This window comes from Nymphaea colorata, chromosome 9 (assembly GCF_008831285.2).
Source record: "Nymphaea colorata isolate Beijing-Zhang1983 chromosome 9, ASM883128v2, whole genome shotgun sequence".
NCBI classification, from domain to species: Eukaryota; Viridiplantae; Streptophyta; class Magnoliopsida; order Nymphaeales; family Nymphaeaceae; genus Nymphaea; species Nymphaea colorata.
Window position 1 is genome coordinate 25,149,109 of NC_045146.1, and position 27,144 is coordinate 25,176,252.

Consider the following 27,144-nt stretch of genomic DNA (forward strand, 5'->3'; position numbering starts at 1 on the left):
TGCAAACTTTAAATCTCACCAAGATAAGTTGAGCAATCGAAATTTGGGATTTGCGCAAGGCAAATAGACACAGCGGCAGCGCGACTTATCTGGCAGCGCCTCGTTAACGGATGCATCAATAGCAGAGCGGATCAAACTGGGATCAATAGAAGGGTGGGCTGAACCGAAGTTGACTCCACATGACACACTGGCGACCCCTCTTCGTTCCGTGCTCTAGGCCTAGCTCTCCTTCTTCTGGCCTCTATTTTACCACTCGGCAATCTCCGGCGGGATTAGGGTTTTCTCCCGGGATGGCGACCGTCGCAGCAGCAATCAACCAGGTCGCCGGACCGGAAACCGTAGACGCGTCTCTCTGGTGGGACTTCCCCTCCGATCTCGAACGCCTTCTTCTTCCGATTCTAATGTCGCTCCCTCCTTTCTCTGTGGGCTTAGTCGAGGAATGATCTAAGCGAGAAAATTCCCTTGGCTTATCTGGTACTCTCGCTGTCTCTCTCTCTTTCTTCTGTCAAACGTTATCCCCAAAGATTAAAAATCCATCCTAAAAGATCCACGTAAAGTGTTTTACGTGAAAAAAAAAAAATCCATCCTAAAAATCCACTACAACTTTTTCCATGATTAAAAATCCGTCTTCATCCACTAAAAGTTTTTTCCATCGAAAAAAATCCATCCTAAAAATCCACCAATTTTTTTTTTTATGATTAAAAATCTTTCAAGAAAGACCCACCAAAATTTTTTTCCATCCTAAAAATTCACGAAAAATTTTCCCATGATAAAAATCCCATCCTAAAAGATCCACGAAAGACTTTTACCATCGTGAAAATAGTCGATGGATTTTTTTTCTGGGTTAAACAAATCCACGAGATATTCTGCAGGGTAAAAAAAATCCATGGATGTATCAAACGTCCTAAAAGGTATCCACGAAAAGTTTTTTCCACTTTTTACCTGGTGCATCAAACATTATCATCAAAGATATTCACGAAAATTTTTTCCATGGATTTTTTTCCCAACGCATCAAACGACCCTCCACAAAAAATTTTTACCATGGTGAAAAAAATCCCTGGATGCGTGAAATATCCAGTAGAAGTTTTTTCCATGGTAAAAAAATTCATCCTTCCATGAAAAATTTGTTTCATGGTGAAAAGTCCACTGATTCTTTTTCGGTGCATCAAATGCACCCTAAAAGATATCCACGAAATTTTTTTTCCATTGTAAAATCCATGACATGAAAGTTGTGAGGTTGTGTTTGGCAGTCCAAAAGACAATTCAAAACTAGAAAACACCCCCTTTCTCTCTCCCTCTCCCTCTCTCCGTTTTTATGTAGAAACAGATCACAAAACCCAATACCTCGGAAGCGCTTGTATTCGATCCCCCGGTTGGAACTTGGAATCGCTCTTCATACATTTTCCATTTATTTTTGTAGGATAAACTTCAAGAATTCACGAAGTAACGTCAAAAAAGAATCCTTCTACGGCAACGCGAATTCAAGATCAACAAGAAAAGCATCCTTCCACGATCGCAAGGGCGAGAAAGGTCAGACCGCTCTCTCAGCACCCACAAACTTCTCCATTCCACGATCGACAGAGGGATCAAGATTCAAGATCAACAAAAAAAAGCATCCTTCCACGATCGCAAGGGCGAAAACCCTTGGGTTCAGACCTCACAACAAAAAAAACTGTAGCTGTACTGCAATGAATAAATGCCTGTGCTGCTGCGCAGGAGAAATCATTAGAATATGAACAGAATCTAGCAGTGAGGCCTTCATCGTCCCACGGCTTCAGTAAACAACATTTTTCTCCTCCTATTTAGTCATTGACTCGATGATCTTACACGGTAACTAGGAATGGCCCGGCACCATGACAAAAGCAGAGGAAGAAGATGCTGATAAAACCACCGGTCTCGACCTCAAAGCTGTTGATGGCAGGTTCAGAGACCATCTTGGCCCTTCTACGAGGGAGACAGAGATTAGGCTTGGGCATTGCATCCCTCGTGATAAAGAGGGTTGTGACAAGAAGAAGATTTAAGGGTTAACATTGACGACCAAGAAAGAAAAGAAGCACTAAAATTCTTCAAAAAAAAAAAAAGAAAAAAAGAAAAAAAGAAAGAAAGAACTTCATGGCGAGGAAATCGTTTTGGGGCAAACTGCAAAGAAACAATCTAACAAGCAAAATTGAAGCACATATGTGAATGATCTGCTACCTGTCGATCAACCAACATCGAACCCGCTGCTGCCGTGCTGCGAGTTCTGACTCTCTCCTCTTTTCTTCCGAGTCTCCGACCTCCTCCCTCTTTTCTTCCGAGTCTCCGACCTCCTTCCTCTTTTCTTCCGAGTCTCCGACCTCCTTCCTGCAGGCTGCAGCCATCCACAAGAAGATAAATTTATCCACGAGAAGTTTTTTTTTTCACTGCAAAATTTCGCCATGGATTTTCTGTCAAACGTTACATTGAAAGATCCCCAAAGATTAAAAATCCATCCCAAAAGACCCGCGTAAAGTTTTTTTTCATGAAAAAAATCCATCCTAAAAGATCATCGTAAAATTTTTCCATGAAAAAAAATCCATCTCAAAAAATCCATGAAACTTTTTTCCATGATTAAATATCCATCATAAAAGATCCATGTAAAGTTTTTTCCATGAAAAAAATCCATCCTCAAAGATCCACGTAAAGTTTTTTCCATAAAAAAAAATCCATCCTAAAAAATCCACGAAAAGTTTTTTCATGATTAAAAATCCACGAAAAATGTTTTCCATAATTTTTTATCCATCTTAAAAAATCCACGAAAAGTTTTTTCCATGATTAAAAATCCATCCTAAAAAATCCACGAAAAAATTTTCCATGAAAAAATTCCGTCCTAAAAATCCATGAAAAGTTTTTTCCTTAAAAAAATTATATCCTTAAAATCCACGAAATTTTTTTTCCATGGATTTTTTTCTCAGTGCATCAAACGCACCCTCAGATATGTCCACGAAAAATTTTATCATGGTAAAAAAAAAAATCCCTGGATGCATCAAATAATCCAGTAAAAGTTTTTTCCATGGTTAAAAAGTCCATCAAAGTTAGAAAACACGCCTTCTCTCTCTCTCTCTCTCATCGGGACTTTCATCCAAAATGATCTCCCTAGCTTCCAATGAAAGACTGCTCTCTCTCTCTCTCTCTCTCTCCGTTTTTATGTAGAAGCAGATCACAAAACCCAATACCTCGGAAGCGCTTGTATTCGATCCCCCGGTTGGAACTTGGAATCGCTCTTCATACATTTTCCATTTATTTTTGTAGGATAAACTTCAAGAATTCACAAAATAACGTCAAAAAAGAATCCTTCCACGGCAACGCGAATTCAAGATCAACAAGAAAAGCATCCTTCCACGATCGCAAGGGCGAAAAAGGTCAGACCGCTCTCTCAGCACCCACAAACTTTTCCATCTCGATCGATCGAGGGATCAAGATTCAAGATAAAAAAAAAAAAAAGCATCCTTCCACGATCGCAAGGGTGAAAGCCCCTTGGGGTCAGGCCGCTCTCTCAGCACCCACAAACTTTTCCATTCCACGATCGACAGACGGATCAAGATTCAAGATCAACAAAAAAAAGCATCCTTCCACGATCGCAAGGGCGAAAACCCTTGGGTTCAGACCACTCTTTTAGCCCCCATAAACTTCTACATCCTACGATCGACAGCTTGCTCCAACCAACTGTGAACTGGGCGATTTCGGCACGGACAGACTCGCTGTCGGCGGCTGGCGTCCTCTTTCCGTTCCTCATGTGGAACAAATAAAATGAATTTGGCAGCGATATGTTTGTGCAAACTTTAAATCTGCATGATCTAAACTTTCTCAGAGAGAGAGAGAGAGAGTGTTAAAGTTAAAATGTTTCATCCAGTAAAAGACAGTCGGAAAATGGACAACCATGCACCGGAATAATAGAACAACAGAAAATTCAAGAGCAAACTTTCAAAATTAAAGAATGCGCAAGGATGAGCCTTTACCAGCCTAGCTGGTTCCCAACGATGGATCCCTGCTACCATATGTGCCTGGTAATGCTGGAAAGGTTAAATGTTTCAACCACTACCAACCGCCTAGCATCGGGAAAAATTCCGCCCAAGGACAGATTAAAAGACAAGACGGAGAATGGAGACGACCGAGAGAAGCTATCTAGGAATATAAGGTTTTGCTCCCCCTGACCAAATTTTGGAATGATAATTCCAGAATTTTGATTGTAGCATGATGCCCTTTTTCTATTTGGCTTAATGTTTGCTTTGGGAGGATGAGACTTCCTGGATAAAAAATCCGATGTTTGATGGCAAGCGACGGATGAGAATTCCTGGATAAAGAAATCCAAAGTTTGTTGGGCAAGCCGCGGATGAGAATTCCTGGATAAAAAATGCAACGTTTGATGGGCCAGCGGCGGATGAGAATTCCTGGATAAAAAATGCAACGTTTGATGGGCCAGCGGCGGATGAGAATTCCTGGATAAAAAATGCAACGTTTGATGGGCCAGCGGCGGATGAAAATTCCTGGATCAAAAATCCAATGTTTGATGGGCAAGCTGCGGATGAGAATTCCTGGATCAAAACTCCAATATTTGATGAGCCAGAGGCGGATGAGAATTCCTGGATAAAAAATTCAATGTTAGATGGGCAAGAGGCGGATGAAAATTCCTGGATCAGAAATGCAATGTTTGATGGGCAAGCGACGGATGAAAATTCCTAGATCAGAAGGTTTCAACCGGAGCTCCGGCGATCTGTTCGGTGCCCATTTGAAGTGGGTTCGCTGTCGGTTTGTCGGAACTTCGGTTGGGATTTGTTCGCCTTAGGTAGCATGTTTTCTTTTCGTTTTCTTTTTTTGATACCGGAAACCCTAAGTGCTGGTCATTGCAGTCGTCGGCCGGCCTCTCTCTCTCTCTCTCTCTCTCTCTCTGTGCAGAATCTGTGGCCGGAAACAGGGTTGTCATCATCGGAAGTTGTAAAAAGAGCTATCCATACTGCCTATACACATATATGTGTATATTTGCTATGTAGACTCTGTTGCTGTTCTTTTATGACGACAAGAGCACCATCTATAGGACTTGGACTTTGATGAGGCACATGGCAACATTTACATGGACGTTGAAACTACAAGCTTCATCAGAAGTATTGTAGGCATCAGAATGTGGACACCTCTTTTCTTGTATCACATCCCCCTCTTTCCGCAATACATTTCTTCCAACATTTACTTAAAAAGGTTAAACACATTTTTTTTTAAAAAAAGATTACAACAGCAATAAAAGGACGTCAGGGATTGGCCAAATGAGCTTTGACTCCAACTTTCTGATACTGAGTTTTTGTTCCACCTGAAAGGGAATACATTCGTGACTATTGTACGTAAATCACTCAAATTGCTAGACCAATAGATGACTTCTGCATGCATTTTCATGGGAATTGTTTTGTATTTTTCAAATTCACCTGCTCAGCAATGGTAAGCAAAGGTAGAGATACACGTGGGCATGTGCGGGCAACTGCCCACACAGTCCCAGGAAACTGCTTATTTACATGTGAATTCACCCAATACAATCTGTTTGTCTATTTCATTTGCTAATGCATAGGGGTGGTCACAAAATACTTTCTCACGAGACTAAGTTCTTCATAAATATAATATGGCCAGCATGAAAAAGCTGAAAAAATACGATTAATTTTGTAAAAAATAAAATAAACAAATAAAAATTATAAAAATTAAAATAATTGAAAAACTAATAACACAAACATACAAAACATAGAGGTCTGCAACAAATAAAGATTAAAAAAAAAAACAAGGAGTCTGGCATTAAAAAATTTGAAAAAAATAGTAAGATTTAAAAAGGCGAAAAAACGTAAAAAACACGTTTTTTTTTTAATTTTTCTTGTTTTGTCATTTTTTAGAAAAACGGTATTTTGTAAAGTTTTAAACATCTGACTTATTTACTGTGAACTCATGGACTAAACGATGACATTTTTTGGGGGTTCGGATGAGTGGTGTTTGATTATCCAAGATCAAATTAACTTCAAACTCATACATCTTTAATGAGAATGGAATTGGAAAAATAAGGAGACACGAAGGTGGTTTATGATATAAGGATTGCAAAAGCACATGGTAGTCCGGACACCTTTCATATATGTTCTTAGATTCTGACGTTCTTGTTAACGACCATAGGTTCAAAGTTTTAGGACATATCATGCCATAGGATGTTATCTTCATTTCACTTTGGTTTTTAACAAAATTTTTCAATAGTGGGATAAATTTGAAAAAAAGTTTGTAACTATTGGTAAGAACGTCATGAAAGTCTAAACAAAAATGCATTACCTTTCACGAGTTAAAAAATAACTAGGGGAGTTTCAAAAAACTATGTAATGAATTTACCTCTATTTTCTGATGAAAGACAGAAAAAATCAATTTAATGCTTCAAACATATGTATTAGCTTTCATCAAAAAGTGTGAAACTGTAAAAGAACTTGCAAAAGCTTAAGACATTTCTAAAAGATCGAAGAAAACTTATACAAGTTGCAAAGACCACATAATGTTGGGAAAATTTTGCCTAGTTTTATAAAGACATGAAAGTGCACACAATATTTAAAAAAATCAGTTCAAATTCGTTCTCGTAAATTTTTTTAAAAAAGTCACACAAAATCAATGCAATTGTTCATAAGAAAGTAAATAACACAAGAATTAATAGAAAATTTTATTGAAGAGATCAGTTTCAAAAATTTCTCTTACAAAAGCAGTAATAAAGATTTAAAGTTATTAATACAATTCTAAAAGGAATAGAATAAGTTTAAAATATTTTAAACGAATTAAAATTGACAAATATTTTCAAATTCCCATTTTCAATACTTTTCTAGCAATCATATAGAACGATATATATTTTGGAAATATCACTGAAATTTATGTGTGGGGTGAGTGGAACCATGAAAGGGGAAACATGAATTTACTCGCTCTGCCTCATGAATGTGTGCATCAAATCACTTAAAATTAAGAAGAAAAGAAAATGCTCTAGAAACTCCAAACCGCGGTTTCAGGAAAAATGATTGCAACCTTCAGATGTGCTCTAAAATTAAGTAAATGCTTTATAATTGATCCTAAGCCACTTACCAAAATTTGGATTCAGGTACAGGTTCAAATCCTTTAGGAGTTAGCAGATCCAACTAAATGGGTCTAGTTTGAGCTCAACAATCGAATCAGCCAACCCATTTACATCCCTGGCTTCAGGACATATTATGTTGAACATAATTTGTCCCGTAAATAGCTTCTACAATCAGATTATGATGGCCTATTTATACCTTGAACGAAAATAATAGTATTCAGGAGTTAATGCCGACAAAATGAACTGTAAAGATAAAGATAATACAAGAATTGCATGAAGATAATAAAAGAAAAAATGCCACCTATGCTACAAAGAACATGCTTGGTTTCACAAGAAATAATAATAATAAATAATAAAAAACTTGCATGAGATGGACCCCTTAAATAACTTACTAGTCATAACGTTACTTTAAAAAAAAAAAATCACAGCAAATAAAACTCTACATGATACCATCTTGAGAGCAGGAGCATCTAGAAGGTCAACATGGCTATCTTAGAGGGGACATGGCCATCTTAGAGGGGACACATACCAATAGCATCCTTTAAACAATAAAAAGGTTGGCCGCGTATTGAAGAACAAGAACAATCGTGAAGACCCATCAACTGAGCAGATGCTCGCGTGATGTGAATGTGTAGGTTTTGCATGAATAGTGTCTCATCGGCATTGTACTCAGAGATTTAAGTCCCTTTTGTGTTTTCCCACTGTTGTAATAATTCTTTTCGCTATCACTCAGAAGGTCTATAGAGAGGGGACAGACCATACATTGTAAAAAATAAAACACAAAAAGGTGGAGATTTTTCAAATTATACCAATTTTTTTCAATATTGCGAAAAACACCCTAAAGTTTTCCCAATATTAATAATGAAATCCATAAAGACTACTTTCTGTCGAAGTGATCATCAAATCAGTGAAGGTTACCTTTTTTGCTTCTCAAAAATCAACATGAAAAGGGAATTAGAGACATAAGTTTCCCTTACAACATTCCACCATCGCTAACAAGAAAACAAAACAATTAAACAAGGTTACACCTCACTGATTAGAAAAGAGAAATCAACTAAATTGCATATGGTTGCATATAACTTCCAATGTTCAGAGACAAACAAATGATCTTACAATTTGTTTTAGTATTGTACTTCTTTTATCACATTGAATACCTACGGTTAGTTGAGAAAAGATTATTTTTGTTTGAGCAATGCAAAAAATAGGTGTGTTTCTAAAAGCAAAGGCAGAAGTGAACAATGCCCTAAACCAACATTTTCATAGGTTAAAGTATCAAGCGAAAGATACCACAATGGTTAACAAAACCACCAAACCCCACTAGCTTTGCTATCCCATTAAATTTGTGTTTCAAAAAAGGCATAGTCGTGGGGCTTTTTATTGTAACTTGATCTGTAGAATAGTGACATAAAGATCAAAAGCCTCTGGGCCCAAAAAAATAGTTTTATAAACTAGCTGGCCAATATAGTATATCTACATAATGCAGCACTTAAGAATGGAAAGAAAGAAAAATATAAAGAACTCTTCAGCTTAGGAATCTAACTCAGCTCTTATTGAGATGGACGAGCATAGAGCGACTAAACAAGAGCTACAAAAAGACAATGATATATATATGGCTTAAGATGAATAATGGTTGAACAAGAAACAAGAAGGCGTGCAATCTTGTTTGAATAGGCATCTTATTTCCATTCTCAGTTGTTCTCAAAAGACCAGTCAAAAGACCAGGAAGTCAACCCCGAAATCGTCAGCATCTTCTCAGACACCCCCCATATAGACATGGGGCTTGGGCAGACCTGCAAAATCATAAAATAAAATTTCTTTCTCGTCTTAATGTTCCTCATTTCTCCTTCTCCTTGCTCCTTCTCCTTGCTCCTTAGGCAGCGGCTTTCAAGGGAAGGTAAAAGCTCATAATCTAAGACCTTTTCGCCTGAATTCTCTGATTAGAGTAACCGGGCAAACTGTTGGACTTTCTAGCTCATGCCATTCAAGATCTAACGCTCATAATTGAGGACCAAAATTAGGCAGCCCTTGTTGACCATGACATCAGTCTATACTCTATAGACCATGTGGCCTCAAAATTTGCCAGAAACCAAACAAGGGAAACCTAAAAGCCAACCCTTAGAAAACACCCACTAACCTACGAACTGCAATTCTCAGTATATTAATCACTTACTTCTGAACAAATTCCAAGATACATGCAGTCAAGGTCAACTTGGGATCTTGCACTAAATGCATCGTTACAACCATAAACCAATATACTGGTATACATCACATGGAGACCTTGCCATTCTAAAGTGCAGTTTGAAAATGAGCTTCAGAAAAAATACTGAATTGCCTTTGGCGGCAGCAGATGCAGCCCAGAAATCACAATGAAAGACATTTTGAATTCTGTTATCCACAAGAAACACACAATTTACTATCTCTGGTTGAAACTAGGACATGAACATGAATTAGAAACATTGCGCACGGCCACAATGGGGAACGAAAAAAGACAAACAAAAACAAAGCCCCCTTCTAGTAATATTGGCTTGGTGAATGGGTAAAGAAGCCCAGCCATGGAGAAAATGCCAAAAGGAGGATGGCAATAACACAAACATGACACCTTAAGAACATAAATACATACATAAGTTCAGTGAACAAGTGATGAAAATTTAATTATAATGCAGGGAATCTTAACTATCAAACACAAAAAAGTGAGAAAACAAATCAAAAACTAATATGTTTGCAAAATAATTCAGCTAACTTGGTTCAGGCCTTTTAGAAATACAATCAATAAGCATATGCTCTGACAATCCTAGGACAGAACAACAAACCCATGAAATCAGTACCAAGGTTTAACAACTCCAACATTCAAACATACCTCTACATAGCTAGGGCATGTGCAACTTAGATACATGGTTTTACAAAGAATCAAATGCTCAATGAAAAGAACACGACAGTTAACAATCAAACAAGAACTACTATAACTAAGATTCAAACAAGCATGGAACCACAACAACTACTTTAACCCTTGTCCCTACTATGCTAGACTATACACAATAAGTACTCTAGTCAACTTACTCACTACAGAAAACTGACTCAAACAAAGCATGGCCACAGATAAATATTGAACATGGGTCTTGTTAGAATATGTTGCTGTGGGAACCGGATCCATTCCTGGACCCGGTTCTATGGGGCGCGGGTACCGAGGCGGGCTCGGTACCCTAGGCGGCTTCTCCTCTCTCCCTCTTTATATTGTCACTTGTGTTTAGTGTTGAATTAAGTGAAATATAATTCTCTCTCTCCTAGGGTTGCGGTGTGCCCCTAGGTCAGAGCCTCCCCGTGGTTTTTCACCTCTTTCTGAGGTTTTCCACGTAGATTGTGTGTTCGTTCTCCACTCTCTCTTTTTGTGGTTCGTGTTTCTACATGGTATCAGAGCCAGCGGAGTTGGAGAAGCGTTTTTTCCGAGGATCGTCAAGTTTTTTTCGTCGCCCGACGCCGTTGAAGTTCCGGCACCGCTGCTGCCCGTGTGACGTCGCCCTGCTCTGCCGCCGCTGTCCTTTGTTCCGCCGCCGCCGTCCTCTGTTCCGGCGTCGCTGCTGCCCTTGTGACGTCGCCCTGCTCTGCCGCCGCCGTCCTCTGTTCCGCCGCCGCCGTCCTCTGTTCCGCCGTCCTCTGTTACGTCTCCGCGGTCCTCCGTTCGCCCCGTTCTTTGTTTCTGCCACCGTGGGTGGCCTCTGTGTTGCGCCGTCGCCTGCTTTCCGTTGCCGCTGCCTCATTCCCGCCGCCGTCGCCGCTGCCTCCTTCCCGTCGCCGTTGCCTCATTCCCGCTGCTGTGCCTCTTGTTGCTGTGTGCTTGTTTGTGATGGCAGAAGCGATGGGGACTCAAAAAGATGCCGTTCTTGACACGGGCAGCGCCTCCAAGACTGAGAACGTGCCGATCCAGGTCACCTCCATCCGTCTGACCAAGGACAATTACCTATCTTGGTCTGCCGCTCTCGAGATTGGGATTACTAGCCGTGGGCGTCTCTCTTACATCACTGGCGACAAACCTGCACCCATCAAATCTGACCCTCAATGGGCGACGTGGGCGTTGGAGGACAGCCAAGTGAAGGTGTGGATTATCAGCTCCGTGTCATCCGATATTCAGCCCCTCATTCTGCGGAAGCCGACCTCTTTTGATATGTGGACTGTGCTTGCAAAGATGTATGGTCGCAAGAAGAGACATTTGCGCACCTATCAGATTAAACGCAGTATTTACTCTCTGACACAGGGTGATTTGTCTGTTGCTGCCTTCTATGCTGCCCTGAAGACCAAGTGGGAGGAGTTAGATTATCATGTGACTGATGAGTGGACATGCGGTTCAGATCATTCCCTCTACTGGGAAAAGGAATGGATGGACCGTACGTTTCTGTTTCTGGGAGGCCTGCGGGATGAATTTGAGTCTATTCGTAGCCAGATTCTTAATGGTGATGAGATTCCGGGGATAGAGGAAGTATATGCTCGTGTTGAGTCTGAAGAACAACGTCGCCAGGTGATGCATCTTGACACCGGTCATGGCCCTTCTGCCTTTGTCAGCCGTGCCTCAGGGACTGGGCAGCGTCCTGCCCGACATTGCACTCATTGCCACAAGTTGGGGCATTCGGTGGATTTCTGTTGGGATCTTCATCCCGAGAAGAGACTGGTCAGAGGTCGTCCCTCTGGCAAGCGTAGCCCTTCTGTGTCTGATTCCAGTCAGAGCAATTCTTCTAGTGGTGCAAAGTCCAAGTTGTCCCCTGCTCAACTCAAGGAGCTACAGGCGTACATCAGCCGTCTATCTACTACCCCTGAGGAGTCCTCCACGTCTGAAGGGGCTCAGCTAGCCCAAGCTCTCGTTGCCTCGACTGATCAAGGTAACCCTTCTCTTGGTGATTGGATTGTTGATAGTGGAGCCACTCACCACATGACAGGGGACTCTAAACTCTTTCAAGAATATCAACTTTCCTCTGGCAAGCAACGCGTGTCTATGGCAGATGGGTCTTCTATCTCTGTGGCTGGGAAAGGGAGCTTGTCCCTGTTGAACAAATACCGTCTCCACAATGCCCTGCATGTTCCAAATATTCCTGTGAACTTACTCTCTGTCAGCAGTATTACTAAAGAATTAAACTGTAATCTGATTTTCTCTGCTGATCATTGTTCCCTGCAGGACTTGGTGACGGGGAAGAAGATTGGGATTGGTTCGGTTACTGATGGGCTCTACAGGCTGCCGGTTCAAGTTGCTTCAGCATTGATTTCTGCCACGAGTGGTCACTTGTCTGGTGTGAACGATAGATCTACTGTTCTGCGATGGCACGAGCGTCTTGGACATCTACCCTTCCAGTTAATAAAGAAGTTGTTTCCTCATTTGTTTGCTTCTGTCTCAATTGACTCCTTCGCTTGTGAAGTGTGTCAATTGGCTAAACATGTCAGGGCTTCGTACCCTATTTCTTTGAATAAAACCACTCATCCGTTTGCCTTAGTTCATTCCGATGTTTGGGGTCCTTCTGGAGTACCCACGTGTGGTGGTTGTCACTATTTTTTGACGCTTATTGATGATTACTCTAGATGTACGTTCGTGTACTTGTTGCGAGAACGTAGTGAGGTTCCAGCAGTTGTGAAAAACTTTGTTGCCTTTGTTGAGACTCAATTCCATACTACTGTTCAAGCTTTCCGTACGGATAATGCAAGGGAATATGTCTCCCAATCCCTTGATGAATTCTTGAAAGGCAAGGGTATTGTTCATGAAACCTCTTGTAGTTATACCCCTCCTCAAAATGGTATAGCTGAACGTAAAAATCGTCATCTATTGAATGTTACCCGGGCCATTATGTTCCAACGTCATGTCCCGAAGCGGTATTGGGGTGATGCACTTCTCACTAGTGCACATCTCATTAACCGTATGCCTACTAGGGTGTTGGATGGTCAGTCTCCTTATTCTACCCTGTGGCCCACTCAGAATCCGTGGCCTCTTACTCCTCGTGTCTTTGGGTGCAGTTGTTTTGTGCATAATCATAGCCCTACTCTAAAAAAACTTGATCCCCGGTCTATTAAAGGAGTTTTCTTGGGGTACTCTTCCACTCAGAAGGGGTATAAATGTGTGGATCCCACTACTTCCAAAGTGTATGTTTCGAGGGATGTCACATTTCATGAACATGAGTCGTATTTTTCGGTGAATCCTCTTCAGGGGGAGTCTCTTGGGAACAAAGGGGAAGAGTATTCCTCTAATCTGCTAATTCAGTTTATGGAGTTTTTGGATTACAAGGTTAGTCCCAGTGTGATTGACACGGTCACGGTCAGTAATGAGAAGGGCAGCCATATGGAAGGGGTCACGGTGGATGCTCAGCCCATTGTTGCCCGGGATCACTTGTTTGGCCAGGTTTATGTCAGAAAGGAGAAAGCTACAGTGGAAGATGTTGGTGATGAGGATAGAACCAATCCCAATCCTGTGATCTCCCCGGATGACCCAAGTCCATCGAATGAAGAGCTCCCCATTGCTGTGCGCAAAGGCACCAGGTCATGTACTTCTCACCCTATTCAGAGATTTGTTTCTTATGCTAAGCTCAGTACAAATTACAAATGTTTTATCACAACCTTATCCAAAGTTGTTATTCCCAGGTCGGTGGATGATGCTAAGGATGATCCCAAGTGGTTACATGCTATGACAGAGGAGATGGGTGCGTTAGCTAAGAACAAAACATGGGAAGTTGTTGATATTCCTAAAGGGACACACTTAGTTGGCTCTAAGTGGGTTTACAACGTGAAGTACAAACCTGATGGCACTGTAGATCGATATAAAGCTCGTTTGGTTGCAAAGGGGTTCAGCCAGAAGTATGGGATCGACTATCTTGAGACCTTTGCCCCTGTTGCAAAGTTGAAGACCGTGAGAGTTATTCTTGCTCTTGCTGTGCACAGGAAGTGGCGCATGGACCAGCTTGATGTTAAAAATGCGTTCTTGAACGGCCATCTGGAGGAAGAAGTCTATATGAGCATGCCTCCCGGGTATGTTCAAGAGGGAAAATGTTGTCACCTCAAGAAAGCTTTGTATGGCTTGAAGCAGTCGCCTAGAGCTTGGTTTGAGAGACTAAGGATCGTTATGAAGTCTACTGGGTACAAGCAAGGAAATGGAGATCATACCTTATTCATAAAGCAGAGAGGTGGTCTGGTGAGTCTTCTCCTTGTCTACGTTGATGATATGATTGTCACTGGCAGTGACGAAGAAGAAAACAGAAAGATGAAGGAGAGATTAGCTAAGGAATTCGACCTCAAGGATCTGGGTAAGCTGAGATACTTTCTGGGGATAGAGATTGCTCGATCAGAGACAGGGCTGGTTATGAATCAAAGGAAGTACACTCTTGACTTACTAAAGGAGACAGGCAAACTTGGTTGTAGGCCCTATCTTACTCCTATAGAGTCGGGAACTAAGATAAGTATCAAGACGGGCACTATTCTGGATGAGGAAGGAAAAGAGCGATATCAGAGGCTAGTAGGTAAGCTTATCTATCTTACTCTAACTCGCCCTGATATCACGTATGCGGTAAATGTGCTAAGTCAATTTATGCATGCTCCCACGGATTGTCACTGGAAGAGTGCAGAAAGAGTGTTGGGATATCTAAAGAATGACCCAGGAAAAGGACTGTTGTATACTCGACAAGACAAACTTACTATTGAGGGCTACTCAGATGCAGATTGGGCAGGTTGCACTGACACAAGGAGGTCTACTACAGGGTATTGTATCTTTCTTGGAGGTAACCTAGTTGTTTGGAGAAGTAAGAGGCAAGAAGTATGTTCGAGGTCTAGTGCTGAGGCTGAGTACAGGGCTGTTGCAATGGGGGTTACAGAGATGCTGTGGCTGAAGATTCTTTTGACTGATATTGGTGTGGAACTGGGAGATAAAATGAAGATGTACTGTGACAACAAGTCTGCGATTAATCTTGCCAATAATCCAGTTCTACATGACAGGACCAAACATGTGGAGATTGACCGTCATTTTATCCGGGAACGCATTGACTCAAAGGAGCTGATTCTGCCATATATGAAGTCTGAAGATCAAGTTGCAGACGTCCTAACTAAAGGGCTTTGTACTTCTTCATTCGAAAAGAATGTTAGCAAGCTTGGCATGTTTGACATGTATGCCAAGCTTGAGGGGGAGTGTTAGAATATGTTGCTGTGGGAACCGGATCCATTCCTGGACCCGGTTCTATGGGGCGCGGGTACCGAGGCGGGCTCGGTACCCTAGGCGGCTTCTCCTCTCTCCCTCTTTATATTGTCACTTGTGTTTAGTGTTGAATTAAGTGAAATAAAATTCTCTCTCTCCTAGGGTTGCGGTGTGCCCCTAGGTCAGAGCCTCCCCGTGGTTTTTCACCTCTTTCTGAGGTTTTCCACGTAGATTGTGTGTTCGTTCTCCACTCTCTCTTTTTGTGGTTCGTGTTTCTACAGGTCTCAAAGACTAAAGACTCTAAACCAGGTTGACACTCAACAATAAGACCAAACATCAACTAAAATGACTTAAAGAGAAGTAGTATTGCCTCGAATACTCACCAATTAGGAATATAGCAAAAGACGTCAAGTTTTCTTTTCAAAGAATTGAACTTTGAAATGGCTTCTTATTTTCAAATTTTTGCCCATAGTGCACGTTGTGTGCAAAAGATACAACCTTCCTTTGCCTGTTCGATGAAGTACTAGGATTTGGAATCGCGTCGATGCTATCAAATCTCGCAAAGGGATTTCCTTCCATTTTCAAGGTATGAGCAAGAAGAAATTGTTCTCTGCTTCATAGGAAACCAAAGAAAAGGAGCAGATATTAACCTTAAATCATTCACCCACAAAGGATTTGCAATCAATGCTAGAGACTTCAGCCTTCATGTTCTTCATCCCTTGGCAGACACTTTTTTTGTTCTTGCTTTCTTTTGTATTTGTTTTTCTTTTTCTTTCTTTTGTATTTGTTTTTCTTTTTCTTTTTCTTGCTTTTTTTTTTTTGCTTGTCTTCTTTGTTGTTTTGATTTTTTTTTTTAGGCCGACCTTCACCTTTGAGGGAAATACCTCACCACCCCAAAGGCTACTACAGAACGCCATCTCTTTGATGGTTTTGTGTAGCAACTAGTGAGTTTCAACGAGACAAAATGTTCATAAGTTGTTATCTTCGTAGAATATACATAAATCACCTTTATGCATACCCATTACTCTCGATTACTAACCCAGAGGAACAACTACACTCGCCCCGAGCCCATCTCTCAACACTCATTTTGCTACCTGCCAAGGTTTCAAAGAACGCTCGGGCTTCCACCTCATCGCACTTTCATGTTTGATTCTTGCAGATGTTTGATTGCAAAAGGCGAATAGCATTTCCTAATCCTTGAGCTCCTCGACATCACTGAACCCATCTTCATAGCTCACACAAAGAATCTTTCCAGTCTTCTCCTTCAATTGACTGACAGCAAGGGCTTGAAACTTCCTCTTTTACCCTCAAAGGAATACCTAAGACAAAGCGAAGGTACACCCTAGTGCAGCAAAATTGCTTTTCAAAATAGTAGGTTTACTAAAAATTCTTGACGTCAAGTGATATATTGCCTAGATTGTTTTCCCTTTTCCTTCAAAAAGAGTACATTTATAAAACCAAGTGACCTATGGTTGGAAGTAGAAAAATGACTAGGGTGGTTTTTGCAAACTAAACATCACAAGAAATCATTCCCCTTGGAACTCCCCTAAAAAATATAGGACTTTGTGAAGGAAGGGTCCATATGGAAGAGATATAACACACTAGGAATGAAAAACAAGACAGTTCAATCCTCTCAACCTAATCAGCAGCAGCAAGATGCAATCTACTTGTTGTCAAAATAATTGTCACAGCAATTGGTAATGCGTCATTGTCACAGCAATTGGTAATGACGCAGATCTTCAAACAAGTCAACAACTAATTCAGAATCAACCAAAAAAATTTATAGCAGCAGACCGTCTCATTTTTTTCTTTGAAAAAGAAGCCCTAACTAAACAAATCACACTTAGCCAAGCTATGATACCATCTGAATATCTCACAAACAGGCAAATCTATCACACTTCTGAATCGCAAAATTAATTTTCTAAGAATCTCATAAAATAGCTCTTTAAGAGCTTGATCAGCCAATAAACGGAAAACAACATGAGCTGTTGGGATCTCCAACAACTTGAAACACAGTCGTTGCAGAGCCCTCAGCTCTCTACAGCTAAGATATTCAGCTGAGAAAGCAGAAAATTAGAAAAAAAAAAAAAAGATTACAAAGATTAGAAAATAAAAAATAAGAGATTACACAGCAAAAAAAAAAAAAAAAAAAAAAACATAGTAGATTTCATCTACAGTGAAAATATATTCAGTGTTTCGTAGCAATATTTGAAAATCATGTCCACCACAATAACCTTTTTCATCCACTTTTGGCACAGATCAAGACTCATTTAACCAATCCCTTGGCATTCCAATGCAGAAGAACTCGTACGAATGAATACACACACAAATAGAAAATAACATAACTGGATTGGAAAACAATCGATGATCACATGATGATTACATACATATATGTTCACTCACTTTAACAACGACAAGAAAAAAATTAATATTGATTGTTAAATAATTCTGCCTCAAAGAATAACATGAAAAAAGGGAAGTTAAAGAACTAAATTTCCTGAGAATACACTTATGAAAACTAATGACAGACTTAACGTACTCCATTGTGAATGAAATACAAAAAGAAAAAAGAAAAAGTGTTGTTGAAGCCTAAAAAAACAAAGTGTACATGCACACAAAAATTTCATCAAACTAACTTGAGGACTAGCACATTGAAGACAACAAATGAGTAAGAGAGACGGGAAAAAGATAACATACAAGAGCTGCGTTGGCCATGGCAGACGCAGAGCCCTAGCCAAAGAAAGAGAGAAGAGGATGTTTCAAAGACCTCATATGAGAACACCGACCAGCGAATAGGGCTGGACCGCCTTCGTTCCGCAGGTCAGCGCTGTAAATCAGAGACAAAGAATGAGTGTCTAAGCAGAGAAAGGCGTTTCGTGTGGGCCATGGCCTACTCAGATCAGCGAGAGAAAGGGATAGGGAGTGGAGAACGAAGGTTCAGTGCATACCTTGAAGAAGAGAGGGAGCTCGGAGGTGGCAGTGCAGTTGAAGAAGAAGACGGGAGACGCAGCCTGCGGTTGAGAGCTTTAATCGAGAGGAAAGGGAGAGGAGTGTTTCATCGAGAGGGACCTTGGAAGTTTGTCTGGATTTACATTTTAAGGAAAGCAAATTACCATGACCGTTGGGTTAACATTTTGGGTTTCTTAAATTGATTTCCTTCCTTTCCATTAATGAATAACACGGATAGTCTTTTTAAGATTACTTTGGAAAATTTTGGACTTATCTTGTTGCTTACGGTTTACCATAAAAGTCAAGTTCGATTTTATTTGAACTCTCTCTCCATTTCTCTCGTCTAAAAGCTGTGGCTACCTATATCGATAGGGATCTCTACAAGAGAAGACCAATATCAATATGATTGTCACTTAAAAAGATCGGCTTTTGGAAACTAGAAAAAAGAGCCTTATTTTATTTGTTCAGATTACCTAAATTTGGATCTAGAACGTGGAATCTAGAAAATAGATACGGTAGAATGAACTGCGTTGCAACAAAGCTCGCACTATGGGCAAACTTTAAAATCTCAAGAAAATCTCAATAAATTTTAAAAAATAAAATTGTAAAAGTAAACTACGGAAAACATGAAAACAAAATCTTTACAACAAAAAATGCAAAGGTAAAGTGTAAAATCTCAGGAAAATCTTGGCAAATTGCGAAAATAAATCTTAAAAAGTAAAATGCAAAAAATACAAAAATAAATTTTTAATAATAGAAATGCGAGAAACGATGGACCCTCATGGCCGAGAAATTATAGAAAGCAGATTTGGGAGATAATTTAGTCTTGCCTGGACATAATTTAGTCTTACCAATATTACCCCTTGATAAAATTTTGAGATTATAGCTTGGTCCCAAAAATGAAAAATTCCTAAATGCATTTCTTCTTTTCAATCTCCTTTTGTACCTCAAAGAAACAGCGCGGTCAGACCCAATTTTTACAATCCCAAGATGACATTTATGGGGAACAAGAGAAGACTACTAAAACATTGAGGTTTCCCCAAGGAATCTGCCAGTGTGCTCCGTGCTCTTGTTACTCGCTGTGAGCATTCAAGCGACTGTTCTGTCAACGGATCGTTCACTGTGTGCGTTGTTTGAAATATGGAAAATGCAACCTTGGGAAGACTATAGAAGCAGCACTCATGAATCAATAATTGAGAAAAGCACGTGTTGTCTAAGCTATAGCCCCCCTCAAACCAGCATGCAAACAGGTCTAGTATGGAATGAGACTCAAATTGGGTGCGTAAATGGCAGCCTGCCCACACTTTCTTGTCCATGATTTTATCTCAAGAAAACTGCAATAGGTGAAAATACAAGTGGTTTCAGCTACCTACTAAGTTGCTGATGAACCATAACAGTTTCTATTCCTCTGCTGCTCCTATTTAGTGATGTATGCAGCTGAGGCATCCTAAACAGTCCATGACTCCTGTAGAATGGAAAAAACACCAGCTGCTTAGAAAGGAAAAAAGAAGGGAATCAACGCATCACCTTGCCAACATGCGAAGCTGCAACAAAGCCTACTTTGTTCATCTCATTTACAACCATAGTTGAGATTCTCCCACCGAATTTTGATGATACTGAACCCCTTCCCGGACCCTGGTTAGTGAATCGGTGATGTCTGAACATCGCATCAAGTGCTTTCAAACCATTGCTAGCGGAATGGTCATCCTTCGTGAAGTGAGACTCACCTATTAATCAAAGCAAAGCAAATCTTGCTCTCCTGTTAGGTCTACATCTTGCACATGACCTTGTCCAATCTTCCAACAACATCAATATGATTAGTATATCTGTCATGAAGTACTTGAAGCTATACAAAACCAAGTCATAAGGCAAAACAGCCTGCAGCTAAGATCAAACTTTGGAGGGAAAATTCTAAGTGATTGAAACAGACACTGAAAACTAGTATCCAATTCATTTTACACAAGGCACAGTGATTGTTGTCTAGATTCAAAGCAAGACCATTTCAGCTAAGACTTTCAAGTGTCAAACTGATCTTGTGAACAGCACAGGCAACTGAAACAACCATAATGAAAAGTTACTTCAATCTTGATCGACCAAGTTGCATTTTCTTCAAGCATCATTCTTGGATTTTGGTTCATCATAACAGTTCCCACAGAAAAGTATCTACAAGAAAGGGCAACCGTTCTTGGATTTTGGTGGTTTGGTTGCCCACCATTTAATGAAGAATGGATCAGGTTCAATGCACACTTTTGGTCAATCAACTTCTTAGAATTCAGATTATTATGCAGTTGTTCATATAGGATGCGACTTACAATCTAAGGACAAGAAAATTAGGAGTGAAGCTTGATTCATCCACGCACCTATTGAATGACATTCTCTCACTATTTTTTCTTTTGAGCACAGTTTTTACATCAAAATAAATTGGTTTAAGAATTTATTTTTAGGTCTAAAGAAGATCTTTGTAAAAGAGCTCAAACAAATGATTTTCTGTCCAAAAGTCCTTTTCCTGCTTAGAAGCCTGTTTTTTTGCCCGATTTCATAGTTCCTTATTATCCCCAAAATGGGAACCTTGAATCGGACTTGGTTTTTGCTGTTTCCGAAAACCTGCTGATTGGAAGCAAGCACTACCTGGTGGCTGTTGCCAAGGCGAGGAAAATCCCAAAACCTGCTTATTCCTCTGAATTTGAATGCCCACAAAGAAGTAAAATCTCTGTAATCAACACAAAACACACCTTAATCCGAATGGACCTGACCCATCCCCTTGAAACCCCTCAACCTCGCCATACTCAACAGCCTCTCTCCCCAAGTACTAAATCAAAACCAAAACTAGCAAGACCGACAGACCCCCATCCCCAAACAGGCAAGTCTAGGTGCTCAACAACCCATGAAGCTGGTGGAAGAACATGCCACACCATTTGGGATCCACCAACCTCACCTTAAGGGCCTTGAAGACAAAGGCCAAACGTATGGGGGTGGGATTGATGCTAGCCCAGGACCAATCCAAGCCATGGATCATACTAACCTCTTAAAACCCGTAGAATCCAACCCCAACATATGTCTGCCACTTCATTTCTTAACTTAGAGACTTATCTAGCAGTGCTAATTGTAGAACAGGTATTATCATTTTAACACACCATTCATGCAGCTAAATCCAAAATTAGTATACTGCCATACAACATGTTTTTCTGTATGTCCGTCAATCTTGGTTAAAAGGTAAAGAGCTGATACCAAAACTGAGGGCTTTTTTACTCCATTGAAGATTTTCCAAAAACCAGCAATCTAAAATTTTTGAATAATTTTTGGTATCTATTTCAGATTTTCAAATCGGCACAAATTTTCTAGAAAACTAGAACAGAATAGTAGTCCTTGAAGACAATTTGTTTTCCTAATGAAAGAAATATCTTAAAAATTAGTAAAAAACGTGGGAAAATAAAAAAAGCCATACTAATACGCAAAAGATGATATGAACACAAAATATTTCTACTCTATTATACTTGCAAAGAAGATGAGGATGCAACACTCAAGTACACAGGGCAGAAAGGCAGAAATAACATGAAAAACAAATGTAAAGTATGTAGCAAAGAAGGATACCATCTATTCAATCACTACCGAAAAAGCAAGAAAAGTTTGACAAGTGAGTTAAGACAACAGAGAAGTGACTCCTATGCACACTAACTAGTTAAGAATCAATATTTACTAAATAAAAGAAAGCAAAACATAACAATAAAGCAAATTCAATTGAATATCTATTGTAAAACATGCCACTCGTGGCCAATGGTGCCAAAAACTTGGTGTGACCTTATGGCTAAGGATTTTTAAAATGATATTTTGCAACAAGAGACACAAAAATGTGGCCACCAAAGTTTCCAAAACTGAACTCCCACTAGGGCAAGAATGACATCCAAACGAAACTTACTCTATTATTTGTGAAGTCACTACAAGAGTTTAAACATCAAAGAGAATAAAAAACCACATGAAAAGAAATAAATCAACATTCAACGATTCCTTCCTTCAAATTGAGGGTAATTTCTTCCATTGTTGAATGCAATATCTTCAATGCTCCACAAATGTTAGTCAAAACTTAAAACCCATAAGAAAAAAAACAAATTCTATACAATATTCAACAAATTTATATAAAAAAAAACATGCAAATGGTTTCCTATGACACAATAACGTGAAAGGGTAAAAAGATGAAAAAATTTTACACAACAACGAGAAAAGAGGATGTCCAAAATTGACTAATAAGACCGTAAGACTGTCATGAACCTCGTTGGAGAGAATTCTGTAAAATAAATATTAGGAAAAGCAAATGACCTCCAAAATTAACAAAATGTATCTCATTTGAAGCCAAAGTGTCCAAGAAAATAATCCATTTTATAAATCTCAAACATAACTTTGGGACCAAAAGTTCCAGCAATTCAGAAACATGGTTCCCCAATTGTCCTATTTTGTTTCGACAACAATGTTGCAGAAAGGCAGGGTTTGGAAGAAACTGACTTCGACTCATTAAATCTACCCTAAAATTCACCAAATTTGATCAAAACAAAACTGAGTAGAAAAAGCTTTTGAATTGATATAGAAATTGCTTCCCAATCTTAGGTCAAAGGAAAGGAGGCAAAATTCAAACAAGAGACGGTTCACGATGGTATAGAAACTAACCAACTATAAAACTTGAAAACCAAACCCATCAAAGGCACTATTAGACAATTCAACTTGGCAAAGCACAATACTCAGAATCTCATATCAATAAAAAATCTGAACTATCTTAAACTAAAAAACAGACTTTCAAAACCAGCAACACCTTAAGAACATAAATACATACATAAGTTCAGTGAACAAGTGATGAAAATTTAATTATAATGCCGGGAATCTTAACTATCAAACACAAAAAAGTGAGAAAACAAATCAAAAATTAATATGTTTGCAAAATAATTCAGCTAACTTGGTTCAGGCCTTTTAGAAATACAATCAATAAGCATATGCTCTAACTTCTGACAATCCTAGGACAGACCAACAAACCCATGAAATCAGTACCAAGGTTTAACAACTCCAACATTCGCAGTTCTTCTGAAACATACCTCTACATAGCTAGGGCATGTGCAACTTAGATACATGGTTTTACAAAGAATCAAATGCTCAATGAAAAGAACACGACAGTTAACAATCAAACAAGAACTACTATAACTAAGATTCAAACAAGCATGGAACCACAACAACTACTTTAACCCTTGTCCCTACTATGCTAGACTATACACAATAAGTACTCTAGTCAACTTACTCACTACAGAAAACTGACTCAAACAAAGCATGGCCATAGATAAATATTGAACATGGGTCTCAAAGACTAAAGACTCTAAACCAGGTTGACACTCAACAATAAGACCAAACCTCAACTAAAATGACTTAAAGAGAAGTAGTATTGCTCGAATACTCACCAATTAGGAATATAGCAAAAGACGTCAACTTTTCTTTTCAAAGCATTGAACTTTGAAATGGCTTCTTATTTTCAAATTTTGCCCATAGGCTTTTAGTGCACGTTGTGTGCAAAAGATATAACCTTCCTTTGCCTGAAGTATTCGATGAAGTACTAGGATTTGGAATCGCGTCGATGCTACCAAATCTCGCAAAGGGATTTCCTTCCATTTTCAAGGTATGAGCATGAAGAAATTGTTCTCTGCTTCACAGGAAACCAAAGAAAAGGAGCAGATATTAACCTCAAATCATTCACCCACAAAGGATTCGCAATCAATGCTAGAGACTTCAGCCTTCATGTTCTTCATCCCTTGGCAGGCACTTTTTTTGTTCTTGCTTTCTTTTGTATTTGTTTTTCTTTTTCTTTTTCTTGCTTTTTTCTTCTTCTTCTTTTTTTGCTTGTCTTCTTTCTTGTTTTGATTTTTTTTTTTTTTTAGGCCGACCTTCACCTTTGAGGGAAATACCTCACCACCCCAAAGGCTACTACAGAACGCCATCTCTTTGATGGTTTTGTGTAGCATTGTCACGTGTCATACCCACTTCAACTCGTGAGTTTCAACGAGACAAAATGTTCATAGGTTGTTATCTTCGTGGAATATACATAAATCACCTTTATGCATACCCAGTACTCTCGATTAATAACCCAGAGGAACAACTACACTCGTTCCGAGCCCATCTCTCAACACTCATTTTGCTACCTGCCAAGGTTTCAAAGAACGCTCGGTCTTCCACCTCATCGCACTTTCATGTTTGATTCTTGCAGATGTTTGATTGCAAAGGCGAATAGCATTTCCTAATCCTTGAGCTCCTCGACATCACTGAACCCATCTTCATAGCTCACACAAAGAATCTTTCCAGTCTTCTCCTTCAATTGACTGACAGCAAGGGCTTGAAACTTCCTCTTTTACCCTCAAAGGAATACCTAAGACAAAGCGAAGGTACATCCTAGTGCAGCAAAATTGCCTTTTCAAAATAGTAGGTTTACTAAAAATTCTTGACGTCAAGCGATATATTGCCTAGATTGTTTTCCCTTTTCCTTCAAAAAGAGTACATTTATAAAACCAAGTGACCTATGGTTGGAAGTAGAAAATGACTAGGGTGGTTTTTGCAAACTAACATCAACAAGAAATCATTCCCCTTGGAACTCCCCTAAAAAATATAGGACTTTGTGAAGGAAGGGTCCATATGGAAGAGATATAACACACTAGGAATGAAAAACAAGACAGTTCAATCCTCTCAACCTAATCAGCAGCAGCAAGATGCAATCTACTTGTTGTCAAATAATTGTCACAGCAATTGGTAATGACGCAGATCTTCAAACAAGTCAACAACTAATTCAAATCAACCAAAAAATTTATAGCAGCAGACCGTCTCATTTTTTTCTTTGAAAAAGAAGCCCTAACTAAACAAATCACACTTAGCCAAGCTATGATACCATCTGAATATCTCACAAACAGGCAAATCTATCACACTTCTGAATCGCAAAATTAATTTTCTAAGAATCTCATAAAATAGCTCTTTAAGAGCTTGATCAGCCAATAAACGGAAAACAACATGAGCTGTTGGGATCTCCAACAACTTGAAACACAGTCGTTGCAGAGCCCTCAGCTCTCTACAGCTAAGATATTCAGCTGAGAAAGCAGAAAATTAGAAAAAAAAAAAAAAAGATTACAAAGATTAGAAAATAAAAAATAAGAGATTACACAGCAAAAAAAAAAAAAAAACATAGTAGATTTCATCTACAGTGAAAATATATTCAGTGTTTCGTAGCAATATTTGAAAATCATGTCCACCACAATAACCTTTTTCATCCACTTTTGGCACAGATCAAGACTCATTTAACCAATCCCTTGGCATTCCAATGCAGAAGAACTCGTACGAATGAATACACACAGAAATAGAAAATAACATAACTGGATTGGAAAACAATCGATGATCACATGATGATTACATACATATATGTTCACTCACTTTAACAACGACAAGAAAAAAATTAATATTGATTGTTAAATAATTCTGCCTCAAAGAATAACATGAAAAAAGGGAAGTTAAAGAACTAAATTTCCTGAGAATACACTTATGAAAACTAATGACAGACTTAACGTACTCCATTGTGAATGAAATACAAAAAGAAAAAAGAAAAAGTGTTGTTGAAGCCTAAAAAAACAAAGTGTACATGCACACAAGAATTTCATCAAACTAACTTGAGGACTAGCACATTGAAGACAACAAATGAGTAAGAGAGACGGGAAAAAGATAACATACAAGAGCTGCGTTGGCCATGGCAGACGCAGAGCCCTAGCCAAAGAAAGAGAGAAGAGGATGTTTCAAAGACCTCATATGAGAACACCGACCAGCGAATAGGGCTGGACCGCCTTCGTTCCGCAGGTCAGCGCTGTAAATCAGAGACAAAGAATGAGTGTCTAAGCAGAGAAAGGCGTTTCGTGTGGGCCATGGCCTACTCAGATCAGCGAGAGAAAGGGAGAGGGAGTGGAGAACGAAGGTTCAGTGCATACCTTGAAGAAGAGAGGGAGCTCGGAGGTGGCATTGCAGTTGAAGAAGAAGACGGGAGACGCAGCCTGCGGTTGAGAGCTTTAATCGAGAGGAAAGGGAGAGGAGTGTTTCATCGAGAGGGACCTTGGAAGTTTGTCTGGATTTACATTTTAAGGAAAGCAAATTACCATGACCGTTGGGTTAACATTTTGGGTTTCTTAAATTGATTTCCTTCCTTTCCATTAATGAATAACACGGATAGTCTTTTTAAGATTACTTTGGAAAATTTTGGACTTATCTTGTTGCTTACGGTTTACCATAAAAGTCAAGTTCGATTTTATTTGAACTCTCTCTCCATTTCTCTCGTCTAAAAGCTGTGGCTACCTATATCGATAGGGATCTCTACAAGAGAAGACCAATATCAATATGATTGTCACTTAAAAAGATCGGCTTTTGGAAACTAGAAAAAAGAGCCATATTACCTTATTTTATTTGTTCAGATTACCTAAATTTGGATCTAGAACGTGGAATCTAGAAAATAGATACGGTAGAATGAACGGAGTTGCAACAAAGCTCGCACCTGTAGGCGATCGAAAGCCTACAACTTTCTAGAATTGCTAACAAGAAAACAATTAAACAAGGTTACACCTCACTGATTAGAAAAGAGAAATCAACTAAATTGCATATGGTTGCATATAACTTCCAATGTTCAGAGACAAACAAATGATCTTACAATTTGTTTTAGTATTGTACTTCTTTTATCACATTGAATACACCAGATTATGTGATAGCCTACGGTTAGTTGGGAAAAGATTATTTTTGTTTGAGCAATGCAGAAAATAGGTGTGTTTCTAAAAGTAAAGGCAGAAGTGAACAATGCCCTAAACCAACATTTTCATAGGTTAAAGTATCAAGCGAAAGATACCACAATGGTTAACAAAACCACCAAACCCCACTAGCTTTGCTAACCCATGTTTCAGTTGAAAATGCAATTGAT

The 27,144-nt window shown here is 39.3% G+C and overlaps 1 long non-coding RNA gene across 6 annotated transcripts; it reads right to left on the bottom strand.

Annotated features, from left to right (window-relative positions):
* Positions 1-130: 130 nt before the first annotated feature.
* On the bottom strand, positions 131-27,144 carry LOC116261407 (uncharacterized). Of its 6 annotated transcripts, none has more exons than XR_007574338.1 (10): positions 26,694-27,144; positions 26,171-26,304; positions 25,920-26,049; positions 18,182-19,978; positions 17,931-18,060; positions 7,093-7,280; positions 3,978-4,601; positions 2,197-2,350; positions 1,345-1,944; positions 131-502 (listed from the first exon to the last, which is right to left on the bottom strand). It is a non-coding gene; the product is annotated as an uncharacterized LOC116261407 (long non-coding RNA). The 6 variants fall into 6 exon arrangements; XR_007574337.1 differs by lacking the exon at positions 26,694-27,144 and having other exon boundaries at positions 18,182-19,516; positions 19,710-19,978; positions 26,171-26,669; XR_004174286.2 differs by lacking the exon at positions 26,694-27,144 and adding an exon at positions 3,195-3,806 and having other exon boundaries at positions 26,171-26,669.